This window comes from Papio anubis, chromosome 4 (assembly GCF_008728515.1).
Source record: "Papio anubis isolate 15944 chromosome 4, Panubis1.0, whole genome shotgun sequence".
Lineage (NCBI taxonomy): Eukaryota > Metazoa > Chordata > Mammalia > Primates > Cercopithecidae > Papio > Papio anubis.
Genome location: NC_044979.1, coordinates 89928330 through 89941595, shown reverse-complemented (window position 1 = coordinate 89941595; position 13266 = coordinate 89928330). Strand labels below are relative to the sequence as shown.

Here is a 13266-nt window from a genome sequence, read left to right as displayed (position 1 = left end):
TGACTGTAATCCCAGCACTTTGGGAGGCCAAGGCATTCGGATCACTTGAGGTTGGGAGTTCGAGACCACCCTGACCAACATGGAGAAACCCAGTCTCTACTAAAAATACAAAATTACCCGGGTGTGGTGGCACATGCCTGTAATCCCAGTTACTTGGGAGGCTGAGGCAGGAGAATTGCTTGAACCCGGGAGGTGGAAGTTGCAGTGAGCCGAGGTGACACCATTGTACCCCAGCCTGAGCAACAAGAGTGAAACTCCATCTCAAAAAAGAAGAAGAAGAAGAAGAAAAGACCAGTATGCACACTTTCACCACGTCTATTCAACATACCACTGGAAGTTCTTTCCATAGCAATTACAAAAGAGAAATAAATGAAGGAGATCAAAATTGGAAAGGATGGGAATAAATGGAACTTGTTTGTAGACAACATGATCTTATGTTTAGGAAAACCCAAAGACTGATGCAAAAAACTCTTAGAACTAATAAAAGAATTCAGTAAAGTGCAGGATACAAAATAAACATACAGCAAACATCAGCAGGATTTTTATATGCTAACAGTGATCAATCTAAAGAAATCAAGAAAGCAATATTATTTATAATAGCTACAAAAAACACCCAGGAATAAATTTAACAAAAGAAGTGAAAGATCTCTACAAGGAGAAGTATAAAACACTAACAAAATAAATTGATGAGAACCTCCCCCAAATGGAAAAATATCTCATGCTTATGAATTGAAAGAATATTGTTAAAATGTCTATATTATGTAAACAAGCTTCAATGCAATCTCCATCAAAATACCAGTGCCATTCTTGACAGAAATAGAAAAAACAATCCTAAAATTCATACAGAAGCAGGAAAGACCCCAAATAGCTAAAATAACCCAAAGCAAAAGCAGCAAACCTGGAGGCATCACACTACCTGATTTGAAATTATACTACAAAGCTATAGTAACCAAAACAGCATGACACTAGCATAAAAACAGACACACGGAGGAATGGAACGGAGCCCAGAACCCAGAAATAAATCCGTACACTTACAGCCACCTCATTTTTGACAAAGCACCAAGAACATGCATAAATAAATAGAAAGTCTCTGTTTTTTAATTTTTTTTTTGAGACAGAGTTTTACTCTTGTCACCCAGGCTGGAGTGCATGGCATGATCTCTGCTAACTGCAACCTCTGCCTCCCGGGTTCAAGTGATCCTCCTGCTGCAGCCTCCTGAGTAGCTGGGATTGCTGTCACCACACCTGACAAATTTTTGTATTTTTAGTAGAGATGGGATTTCACCATGTTGGCCAGGATGGTTTCGAACTCCTGACCTCAGGTGATCTGCCCACCTTGGCTTTCCAAAGGGCTGGGATTACAGGCATGAGCCAACATGCCCAGCCAGGAAGTCTCTTTAATAAATACTGCTTTGAAAACTGTATATCCCTATGCAGAAGAATAAAATTATATCTCCGTCTTTCAACATATGCAAAAATCAACTCAAAATGGATTAAACACTTAAATGTAAGACTGGAAACTATGAAACTAGTCAATAAAAACATTGAAGAAATGCTACAGAACATTGATCTGGCCAAAGGTTTTTTTTTGGGCAAGACTTCAAAAGCACAGACACCCAAAGCAAAAATTTAAAAATGGTATGACACCAAGCTAAAAAGCTTCTGCTCACAAAGGAAACAATCGACAAAGTGAAGACAGAACCCACAGTATGGGAAAAAACATTTGCAAAGTATTCATCTAACAAGGTATTAATACCCATAGAATAAATAAGGAATTCAAACAACCCAATAGCAAAATAGTAATAATAATATGATCCAAAAATGGGGAAAAGATCAGAATTGACATTTCTCAAATGGAGACTTACAAATGGCCAACAAATATAGACAAAAAAAAAAAAAAGACGACTCAACATCACTGATCATCAGGGAAATGCAACTAAAAACCACAATGGGATATCATTGTACTTCAGTTAGAGTGGTATTATAAACAGATTAAAAAATCACAAATGGTGACAAGTATGAGGAGGAAAGGGAACACTCATACAACTACTGGTGGGAATTTACAGCCATTATGGAAAAAAGTATGGAAGTTCCTCAAAAAACTAAAAATTGAGCTACCTTGTGACCCAGCAATCACAACGCATATGTCCAAAAGAGAGGAAATTGGTATATTGAAGAGAAATCTGCACTCCCATACGTATCACAGCACTATTCACAATAGTCAATATATAGAATCAACTAAGTGTCCACCAGCAAATGAATAAATAAAATGTGGTGTATATATATATATACACACACTCGCGCGCGCGCGCACACACACACACACACATACACACACACAGCTGAAGTTATATATATACACACACAGAACTGTACATATATATATAAATTCAGCTGTGTGTGTATATATATACACACACAGAACTGTATATATAGATATGTATACACACAACTATATATATAGAACCGTATATATATATACAGAACTGTATATATGTGTGTATATATACAGAACTGTCTATATATACAGAACTGAATTGAATTTTTTTCAGAGTTGAATACCATTGAATTTTTTTCAGAGTTGAACATTATTCAGCCACAAAAGAATAAAATCCTGTAATTTGTAGCAACATGAATGGAACTGGAGGTCATAATATTAAGTAAAATCAACCAGTTACAGAAAGAAAAACACTGAATGTTCTTACTCATATGTGGAAGCTAAAAAGTGGATTTTTTTTTTTTTTTTTTTGAGATGAAGTTTTGCTTTTGTCATCCAGGCTGGAGTGCAATGGCTCAATCTCGGCTCACTGCAAACACCACCTCCTAGGTTCAAGCGATTGTCCTGCCTCAGCCTTCCAAGTAGCTGGGATTACAGGCACGCACCACCACACCAGGCTAATTTTTGTATTTTTAGCAGAGATGGAGTTTCGCTATGTTGGCCAGGCTGACCTCGAACTCCTAACCTCAGGTGATCCACCTGCCTCCACCTCCCAAAGTGCTGGGTTTACAGGCGTGAGCCACTATGCCCAGCCTAAAAAGCAAATCTTATGAAGGTAGAGAATAGAATGGAGGTGATACGGTTTGAATTTGTGTCCCCACCCAAATCTCATATCGAATTGTAATTCTCAATATTGGAGGAGGGGCCTGGTGGGAGGTGATTGGATCACGGGGTTGGATTTCCCCCTTGCTGTTCTTGTGATACTGAGTTCTCAGGATATTTGATTGTTTTCAAAGTGTGTAACACTTCCCTCTTCACTCTCTCTTCCTCCTGCTCCGGCCATGTATGATGTGCCTGCTTCCCCTTCTGCCATGATTTTAAGTTTCCTAAGGCCTCCCCAGTCATGTTTCCTGTACAGCCTGTGGAACCATAAGCCAGTTAAACCTCTTTTCTTTATAAAATACTGAGTCTCCAGTATTTCTTTATAACAGTATGAGAATAGACTAATACAGAGGGTAACCAGAGGCTGGGAAGTGGGGACAAAGAGGGGTTTGTTAAGGGGCACAAAAATACAGTTAGATACAAGGAATAACTTCTAGTAATCAACAGCAAAATATGGATATTGTAGTTATCAGTAATTTATCATATATCTTAAAATAGCTAGAATAGAAGATTTGTAATGTTCCCAACATGAACACAGGATAAATGAGGTGATGGAGACCCTGATTATCCTGATTGAATTATTACACATTGTATACATGTGTCAAAATATCACATGTATCTCCAAAACATGTATACATTTTTTATGTGTGTATTATATATACATACATATATGTATTTATATATACACATACATATATATGTACATATATATAGGCATGTGTAAATATTCTACTCTTCCTGAAAAGAAAGAGCTGGAGGAATCTTGTTTCACCCAAGATCATAGTGATGACAGCTTCCTAAGAGCAGAGGACATTACTGATCTCAGCTTGGCTTGTGTTTGAGAATATTCTATGTATTGCTTATTATACTTCAAATCCAATAAAAACAACTCATCTTGGAGGTGTAAAAATTTAGTTAAATATGGTGAACTACATCTGACTCCATTATTACAATTCATGGCTGTCTTCAGCTTTAATACAATCGATGAGAACAGGAATATTTCGCTTATCTTCAACATCTTCATACTGTCAGATAACTCCAAAGTTAACATAGGTAACTCTGCTTTTCCTCTTAAACCCAGTTGATTCATCCATTGGATATTTGTACATTTAACCAATATCAACTGTATATTCCATAAGACCAACACTCTACCAAATCGAAACACCCATAAGTAAACACATTAATTCCTACGTACCCCTTCTCTATCTCACACCTATATTCCATTAATATACTTTTTCTTATCAGTCATAAAATATCTGTTAAAGAAGTGTTAATTCAACAAAAAAGGAGAATTTTAGACCAATATCCCTGATGAACATCGATGCAAAAATCCTCAATAAAATACTGGCAGAGCCAGTTCAACAACACATCAAAAGCTTATCCACCATGATCAAGTGGGCTTCATCCCTGGGATGCAGGCTGGTTCAACGATACATAAAATCAATAAACATAATCCAGCATATAAGCAGAACCAAGAACCAAAATTACACATGATTATCTCAATGGAGTGCAGAAAAGGCTTTTGACAAAATTCCAGCAGCCCTTCATGCTAAAGCGCTCAATAAATTAGGTATTGATGGAGCATTACCTCAAAATAATAAAAGAGCTATTTATGACAAACCCCACAGCCAATATCATACTGAATGGGCAAAAACTGGAAAAATTCCCTTTGAAAACTGGCACAAGACAGGGATGCCCTCTCTCACCACTCCTATTCAACATGTTGGAAGTTCTGGCTGAACCCAATTAGGCAGAGAAATCAAAATTCAGTTAGGAAAAGAAAGAAGTCAAATTGTCCCTGTTTGCAGATGACATGATTGTATATTTAGAAAACCCCATTGTCTCAGCCAAAATCTCCTTAAAGCTGATAAGCAACTTCAGCAAAGTCTCAGGATACAAAACAAGGTGCAAAAATCACAAGCATTCTTATACACCAATAACAGACAAACAGAAGCCGAATCATGAATGAACTCCCATTCACAATTGCTTCAAAGAGATAAAATACCTAGGAGTCCCAACACAAGGGATGTAAGGTCCTCTTCAAGGAGGAACCTGAAACCACTGCTCAGTGAAATAAAAGGGACACAAACAAATGGAAAACATACCATGCTCATGGATAGGAGAATCAATATCATTGAAAATGGCCATACTGCTTACAGGTAACTTATAGATTCAATGCCATCCCCATCAAGCTACCAGTTGAGTTTCTTCACAGAATTGGAAAAAAAACTTGCTTTAAAGTTCATATGGAACCAAAAAGAGCCACGCATCTCAAGACAATCCTAAGTCAAAAGAACAAAGCTGGAGGCATCCGCTCTGACTTCAAACTATACTACAAGGCTACAGTAACCAAAACAGCATGGTACTGGTACGAAAACAGAATATAGACCAATGGAACAGAACAGAGTCCTCAGAAATAATACCACACATCTACAGCCATCTGATCTTTGACAAACCTGAGAGAAACAAGAAATGGGAAAAGGATTCCCTATTTAATAAATAGTGCTGGGAAAATTATGGCTAGCCATAAGTAGAAAGCTGAAACTGGATCCTTTCCTTACTCCTTATACGAAAATTAATTCAAGATGGATTAGAGACTTGTCGTAGACCCTAATACCATAAAAATCCTAGAGGAAAACCTAAGTAGTACCATTCAGGACACTTAGGCATGGGCAAAAGAACTTCATGTCTAAAACACCAAAAAGCAATGGCAGCAAAAGCTAAAATTGACAAATGGGATCTAATTAAACTAAGAGCTTCTGCACAGCAAAAAGAAACGCTACCATCAGAGTGAACAGGCAACCACCTACAGAATGGGAGAAAATTTTTGCAATCTACTCATCTGACAAGAGCTAATATCCAGAACCTACTAAGAACTCCAAACAAATTTACAAGAAAAAAAACAAACAACCCCCATCAAAAGTGGGCAAAGGATATGAACAGACATTTTCTCAAAAGAAGACATTCATACAGCCAACAGACACATGAAAAATGCTCATCATCACTGGCCATCAGAGAAATGCAAATCAAAACCACAATGAGATACCATCTCACACCAGTTAGAATGGTGATCATTAAAAGTCAGGAAACAACAGGTGCTGGAGAGGGATGTGGAGAAATAGGAACACTTTTACACTGTTGGTGGGATTGTAAACTAGTTCAACCATTGGAGAAAACAGTATGGCGATTCCTCAAGGATCTAGAACTAGATGTACCATATGACCCAGCCATCCCATTACTGAGGGATATACCCAAAAGGATTATAAATTATGCTGCTATAAAGACACATGCACACATATATTTTATTGCGGCACTATTCTAATAGCAAAGAACTTGGAATCAGCCCAAATGTCCATCAGTGACAGATTGGATTAAAAAATGTGGCACATATACACCATGGAATACTATGCAGCCATAAAAGGATGAGTTGCATCCTTTGTAGGGACATGGATGCAGCTGAAACCATCATTCTTAGCAAACTATCACAGAACAGAAAACCAAACACGCATGTTCTCACTCATAGGTAGGGAACTGAACAATGAGATCACTTGGACTCAGGAAGGGGAACATCACACACCAGGGCCTATCATGGGGAGGGAGGGGAGGGATTGCATTGGGAGTTATACCTGATGTAAATGACGAGTTGATAGGTGCAGCTTAGACCAACATGGCACAAGTATACATATGTAACAAACCTGCACGTTATGCACATGTACCTACAACTTAAGAAAAGTATAATAATAATAAATTAATTAAAAAAAAAATGAGATGTTTAAACTCTCAGAGGAGAGCTAAATACCTCCATGGGTATTATATTTCTAAAAACAAGCATTCTAAATATCCTCGGGTCTTTCTGTATTCAAAAATAATTAATACTATGAGAAATAATTAAATGTATTTATATTCAAATGGCAAAAAAAAAAAAAAGAAGTGTTAATTGTCCATCTAATAATCATTTATCCTTCTTGTTTAATAATCCAATTCCAAATAGTCTGTTTAGAGTGGCAAAATATTCAGAAAAAATTAAATATTTCCCAGCCAACATTGCTGCTAGGTGTGACCACGTTACTAAGTTCTGACAAATAGGTGTATGTGCTTGTTGTTAGGTGGGAATTTAGTCAACCTTATGAAAAGGAGAGAAAAGACTGGGCCCTTTTACTTCTGGCTCCCTGCCTTGTATATGGAAATAAAACTTGAGCTACAGCAACTATCTTGGACAATAAAAATTGTCCAAGAAAAAACATACGGTGGAGCAAAGTGATCGAAGGAGCTTGTGTCTCTGTTGACATTGCGTTGCCATTATCGAGGCCTAGAATACTTACCTTCATACTTGGATCATCAGAGAGAGAAATCAAGCACTACTTATTTTTGTCATTGTTATTTCTGGTGTCTGTTACTAGCAATAGAAGAGAATTCCTCACATAAACCAAGTCCTCAAGAGTCTCTCTAGACTCTCTCCCCTATATAACCAACCCCCATAGCCAATTAATCTCTAAGTCTTGTCAGTTTAATTTCTTATATTGATTTCAAGTTTTATCCTTTCTCTCCACCCCCACTCTCATTGCTTTAGTTCAAACACTCATCACCTGTCACCATACCATTACAGCGGATCTAACTCTGCTCCCATCGTGCTTCCCTAGGATATGTCATCCACACTGCTGCCAGAGCATTCTCTCTGAAATGATTATCTGATCATCATCCTCTCTTCTTCTCCACAAGCTGAAACACCTTCAGTGACTGATTTCAAACTAGGAATATTTTTTAGGGTGGCAAAAATATGAATCTTGGGTATTAGCTTTCTATCTGGCCTTATGGTAAAGAAATATCAAAACACTGGTAAGTATCTAAATACACCTATGCCTTATCCATGCCTCTTATTTTCGGGAATGCCTCATTTCAGATTGTTGGCTGTAAAACTCTTAATCGCCATAAAACTCTTAAATTTCTCTTTGAAGATTTTATGACTCCTTGACTTTTGAAACATTCTTCACTCTATAACATTCATTATATGCAATTCTTTGTTGTATATTATACTGTAATATTATTATTTATATGCATCTCTATTTCCTTTTCAAAACCATAGGCAACCAGAAGGTAGACAGAATATATTATTCATTTTTATACCTCAAATTCCTGTCTCAGTGCCTGAGGAATATACAGGGCACTCGGGAAGTATTTGAGGAATTTGGATTGTAGTGTGGCTTCTCTCTGGGATGCTGTTAGTCAAACAACCCTTAAGGGATGGTGATGTCATGGATCATTCTAATTAAAGCCAAAATCATTCAGGATTATAATCATCTATGTTAAATGACCTTTTGAAATTATCTTGTGCTAAGCTACTGTCATGGTTGGGCTGATCAGAGAGGGCAAGGGTCTTGGAAGATTCAAAGATAAGCAAAACAAATCGTGGCAGAATAATGTAAAGACCATTTTGGTAATGTGAGTTATAGCCAGCAACATCAACTCACCTTTGCAAGAAAATAAAACAATATAATGAATTAATATTTTGCTAAAATTCTTCTCTTTTTATCAAGTTTTATTACACAGAATTTATATTCAGTCCTGTATTTATAAACTTCATTTCCATATGCTTCAGTTGTGGTTATCATTTAATTCAGACCCAAGCAATAGATTTTTAGTTCTATTTTTAAAGTTCAGCAAATATAGCTTCTCAGTACTTAATATGACTGGATGTCTTAGATGTTTAGAAAAAATTTCAAATAGGTTTTTCTACTGTTTTGAAATATTTGCAGTCTCCTTTCCAGATACATTTATGATTTTAAGAGAAACAGTTTAACTACATTAGATAAAATTTTTTGGCATTCATCTTCAGTATGTAGTGACTAGTAGAGAATCAATCATTTTCTCCTAATACTTTACCCGTTAGAATTTAGTATTTTATTTCCCCCATCCTAATCTATGATAATCAATACCAGATGAGCCCAATTTTAAGAAAGCCCATTATTTTCATAGTACTACTTGTATCCTCTATGTATACTAAATAAGGAGGCCAAAAATCTCAATTTGGAAGCTGATTCAACAAATCAACTTGATGGCTGGTCTATTTGTTACTCTGCTTTTGCAGATACACTGCTCTGACTAAACTCAGATGTAGGTAAAGTAAACTACAACACTATGTTTTTCAGCTTCAGGGACTCCGGCCTATTCAAATACTTCTTTTGTAAATAAAATAATTTTTAAAAAGTCTTTAGAGATATATCTTTTAAAATCTATGATAGAATTTCTTTTCTACCTGACTTATCATTGGCCTCATTAAAATTACTGGTACGGAAAAGCAATTCCAGTTTAGTTCCAAAAGAAAATAACATGTAAAGACACAGGAGTGAGAGGATTAAAAGATATTTTGAAACTACTTTTTAAATCATATGCCATTGTATTGTCCCTTGCTGAATTTTAGGTAACTTTCCAAAGATTACAGAACAAGTATGTATTGGAGATAGGTCTCATTCCTGGGTTGGCTGGCTCTGAAGTTGTACATTAAACATACTTTCCTGCAATGTCTCCCGTGGATATTAGATTAATATTTGACAAAGCATGTTCAATTAGATTCAAAATGACTCAACAAAATTTGAGAACCTACCATGATCCTGTTCCAAGATGCCTGAGGCTGTAGAGCTCACATTCTGATAGGGGAAACAATGAACAATAAACATAATAAACCAGTTATCCATTGTATTGGAAGATTATATCTGCTATGGGAGAAAAATTGCAGGTATAGAGGATGTTGGAATATTTGTGAATTGATTGTTTTTGAATTGTTTTAGATTTGTTAGCTTGTACCCCCCATGGGAAACAACTTTATAACCTACAAAATGGTGATTTTATCCAGCTTATATTGATAATATAAAGTGAAATCTTACAGTCTTCACTCATTTCCAAAATTACTTAGGTCATTATGTGTTTTTTTCCAATGGTTATTTTATCAGATTGTTCGAACATTAAATTTAACCTGTTTGCAATCCAAAACAGTTACCTGAAGTTTGCTGTTTTGTGTGCATGTGTGTTTACTTTTATTGTATATTTGTTTTTCTAAACGCTTTGGCACAATTTTCTGGGGGCATTCAGACTGCCATAATATAAGTCAGGAGAGGGCGTTTTCTTTGTGCTGCCAATTCTGATCATTTAAATTTCGGTTTGTTTGGGTTGTGACTTTTTTGTTTTTGAAGTCTGAGTTCTTTATTTGTAACAATTGTACTTTTATTTTTCTATATCCTCTAACGCCAGAATTTTCTTTTTCTCCCCCCTCCCCACCACCGCTTCTACATTCACAGTTGAACCATATTATTAGGAACGGCGCCTTGATGAAAAGATCAGGATAGGAGCTCTGACCATTTGTCAGTGTTTTCCCTAAAGTAATAAAAATAAAATACAATAAAAAAACCTAAAGAACGTCTTTCCTCTTTTTTTTTTTTTTTTTTTTTTTTACATCTCTTGTGCTGCATCAGTAGACAGAACTTTGGTTAGTTTCATGAAATGCAATCTCTAACCCCTTGTTTTCTGGGAAAAAGGAACTGCAATGACTTGAAGTTGAGAATGTAGATACCGCCTCACTCACCCACACTCATTCTCAGACTGTAAAAAAATCCCTTACCCTCCTTCTAGCTGGCAGGCATACAGTACCATGTGGCAAAGATACAGAGAAGGTAGGCTTGAGACTCAGGCTCCATCTTTCTCCTCAGTAGCAAAGGTCAGGCTGCCTTTTACAACAAAGCACCACAGCTGACACAACCCCTCCTCCTCTCCCAAGCCAGTCATTCCACTTGGCACCAGCCAGAAGACAGAAAAGCTACTTCTAGCCTTTCCCGGGAAGAAATAGCTTTCTTTCTTTCTTTTTCTTTTCTTTTCTTTCTTTCTTTTTTTTTAAATAAGTAACGCCATTGTTTTTCTCTTTTCCAAGATGGCCGGTGTTCTGGTTTTCTACGAAGTCGGTGCTTGCTTAGCTCACTAACACCGCTGCTGTTGGCGGCTGCAGCTGCTGCTGTGGCAGAATTTTCAGTGTGGTGTGTTTTCAAGCCTCACTCACTTATCCTCTCATTCGCAAACATTCAGCATCCGTGCACACTCCTCACTTATATTTTAGCTCACCTCTTCAGTGAGATTGTGTTCTCAATTGTGATGTGATTAGATCTTTTATTACAGTCTGCATTCCATCCTGGATCCCGTGAATTCCTAAATAATTTTAATTAGAAACAACAAAAATAGATGCATCAGCCTGGGCAACATAGCGAGACCTATCTCTACAAAAAAAAAAAATTAAAAATTAGCCAGGTGTGGTGGCACATGCCTGTAGTCTTAGCTACTCAAGAGGCTGAAGTGAGCAGATTGCTTAAGCCCAGGTGTTCAAGGTTACAGTTAGCTATGATTGTGCCACTGCACTTTAGCCTGGGTGACAGAGTGAGTGCCCATCTCTAAAATAAATAAATAATTTTAAAATAATAAAGTAAAATAGAATTATATACATTAAGGTATGATCTTGGTGCTGTAAAGTTGTATGAGTTTTGAAAAATGCACAATTTCATATATCAACCACTACAGTATAATACCAAATACTTTTACCACCCCTAATCCCCCATGTTTCACATATTAAACCCTAAGCCCCTCCTGCAGAACTTCGGACAATCACTGTTTTTTCTACTGTCTGTCTCTACAGTGTTGCTTTTTCCAAAATGTCACAAAGTCGGAACCATATAGTATATAGTCTTTTCTAATTGGGTTCTTTAACTTCAAATGTACATTTAAGGTTCATCTATGTCATTTGTGACTTGATGGGTGTGATGATTAATTTTATGTGTTTACTTGACTGGGCCGGGGGTATCCAGATATTTGGTCAAACATTGTTTTAGATTTTAAGATGATATTAACATTTAAATAGGCAGACTGTGTAAATCAGATTTCCCTCCCTAATGTGAGTGGCCCTCATGCAATCAGCTGAAGGCCTAAATAGAACTACAAGTCTGACTCTCTTATCAGTAAGAGGGAACTCCTCCTGCCTATAGTAAAAAAAAAAAATCAGTGCAAACAGCTGGAATGACAAAAACTGAATTGATCACCAAAAATCTTCATTAATGAAATGAAATTGTGTTAGTCAGATTGTGATGAGGCATATGATACCATGGTCCCCACATGCATAATGTGAGAATTTGCTGAAGCCTCAAGCCCAAGCATCCAAGTCCAAAACTTGGAGTGTTCAGGAAACCTTCCCTCTGAGGTCTGGCGGCTATCTCATTAAGAAGATTTTAATTTATTCTGCTCGTGTGAATACCATTCACCAGCTCTTCCTAAATTAGATGTTACCGGTTTCCTTAGTGCAGCAGCACTATTGTGCTCAGCAGAAAGAAGGAAATGCAAATATGTGAAGTCCAGAAACTAATTTTCAGTCTTGTCAAACTCCCAAGTGAGTGGTAACCATTTCTACACCTGGATGTCATTTAATTCATGTTGTTCTTTAGGCCAAAATGAAATCAGAGCTTAACGTGGACAGTCAAGATTCAGCAGCCACCTGGGATAAAATTGCTGAAATTCTTTCACATAAGAAAAAACAAAAACAATCAAATACAAACTGCCTATGGCCTTTGCTCTACTGCCAATACTTTTAACTCAGTAGGAAGAGGTAGTTTCTACCACTAAGATACTCTTCATTAAAATGAAAAGAAAATTAAATAACTACCTTATGAATTTGATCAGTGTAGGCATAGAATATTCTAACTGAATAACACCTTCAATGGCAGGGCAGAAACATTGTCCTTAATGTGTGTTTATTACCAACATTTACCTGGAAAAAAATAGAATGTATATAAATGAGTATATTTTCCAGTTTTTCTCTCTCATTCTCCAAATGATGGTGTTCTCAATCAGGGGAAAAACTAGGTCTAGGGAAATATAAGAATCCTAAAAGTAAATATAGCCTGTTCTTTATTGAACATAAAGAAAAAAAAAAAAACTGTCGCTTTTTTAAATGCAGTAATGCTCAATAAAACATACCCTATCCCCTTTACAGGAGGATACATCAAAATCTCCTGGGGGAGAAGCATAATATTTTTAGATTATAATAATATGCAGACAAGGGTTTAAAAAGATCTAAAATGTTTTACTGTAAAATGTGGCTACTTCTAAATGGCACTTCTTTTGTAATTAGATATATTACA

At 36.5% G+C, this 13266-nt stretch overlaps 1 long non-coding RNA gene across 1 annotated transcript in view; it reads left to right on the top strand.

Annotated features, from left to right (window-relative positions):
• LOC103882997 overlaps nucleotides 1-10473 on the top strand; it is a 68082-nt gene extending 57609 nt beyond the window's left edge. Inside the window, exons 6-7 of the long non-coding RNA XR_004183229.1 lie at nucleotides 7741-7936; nucleotides 10393-10473. This is a non-coding gene — a long non-coding RNA (uncharacterized LOC103882997). The remainder of the gene's footprint in view (nucleotides 1-7740; nucleotides 7937-10392) is intronic.
• Nucleotides 10474-13266: the final 2793 nt, after the last annotated feature.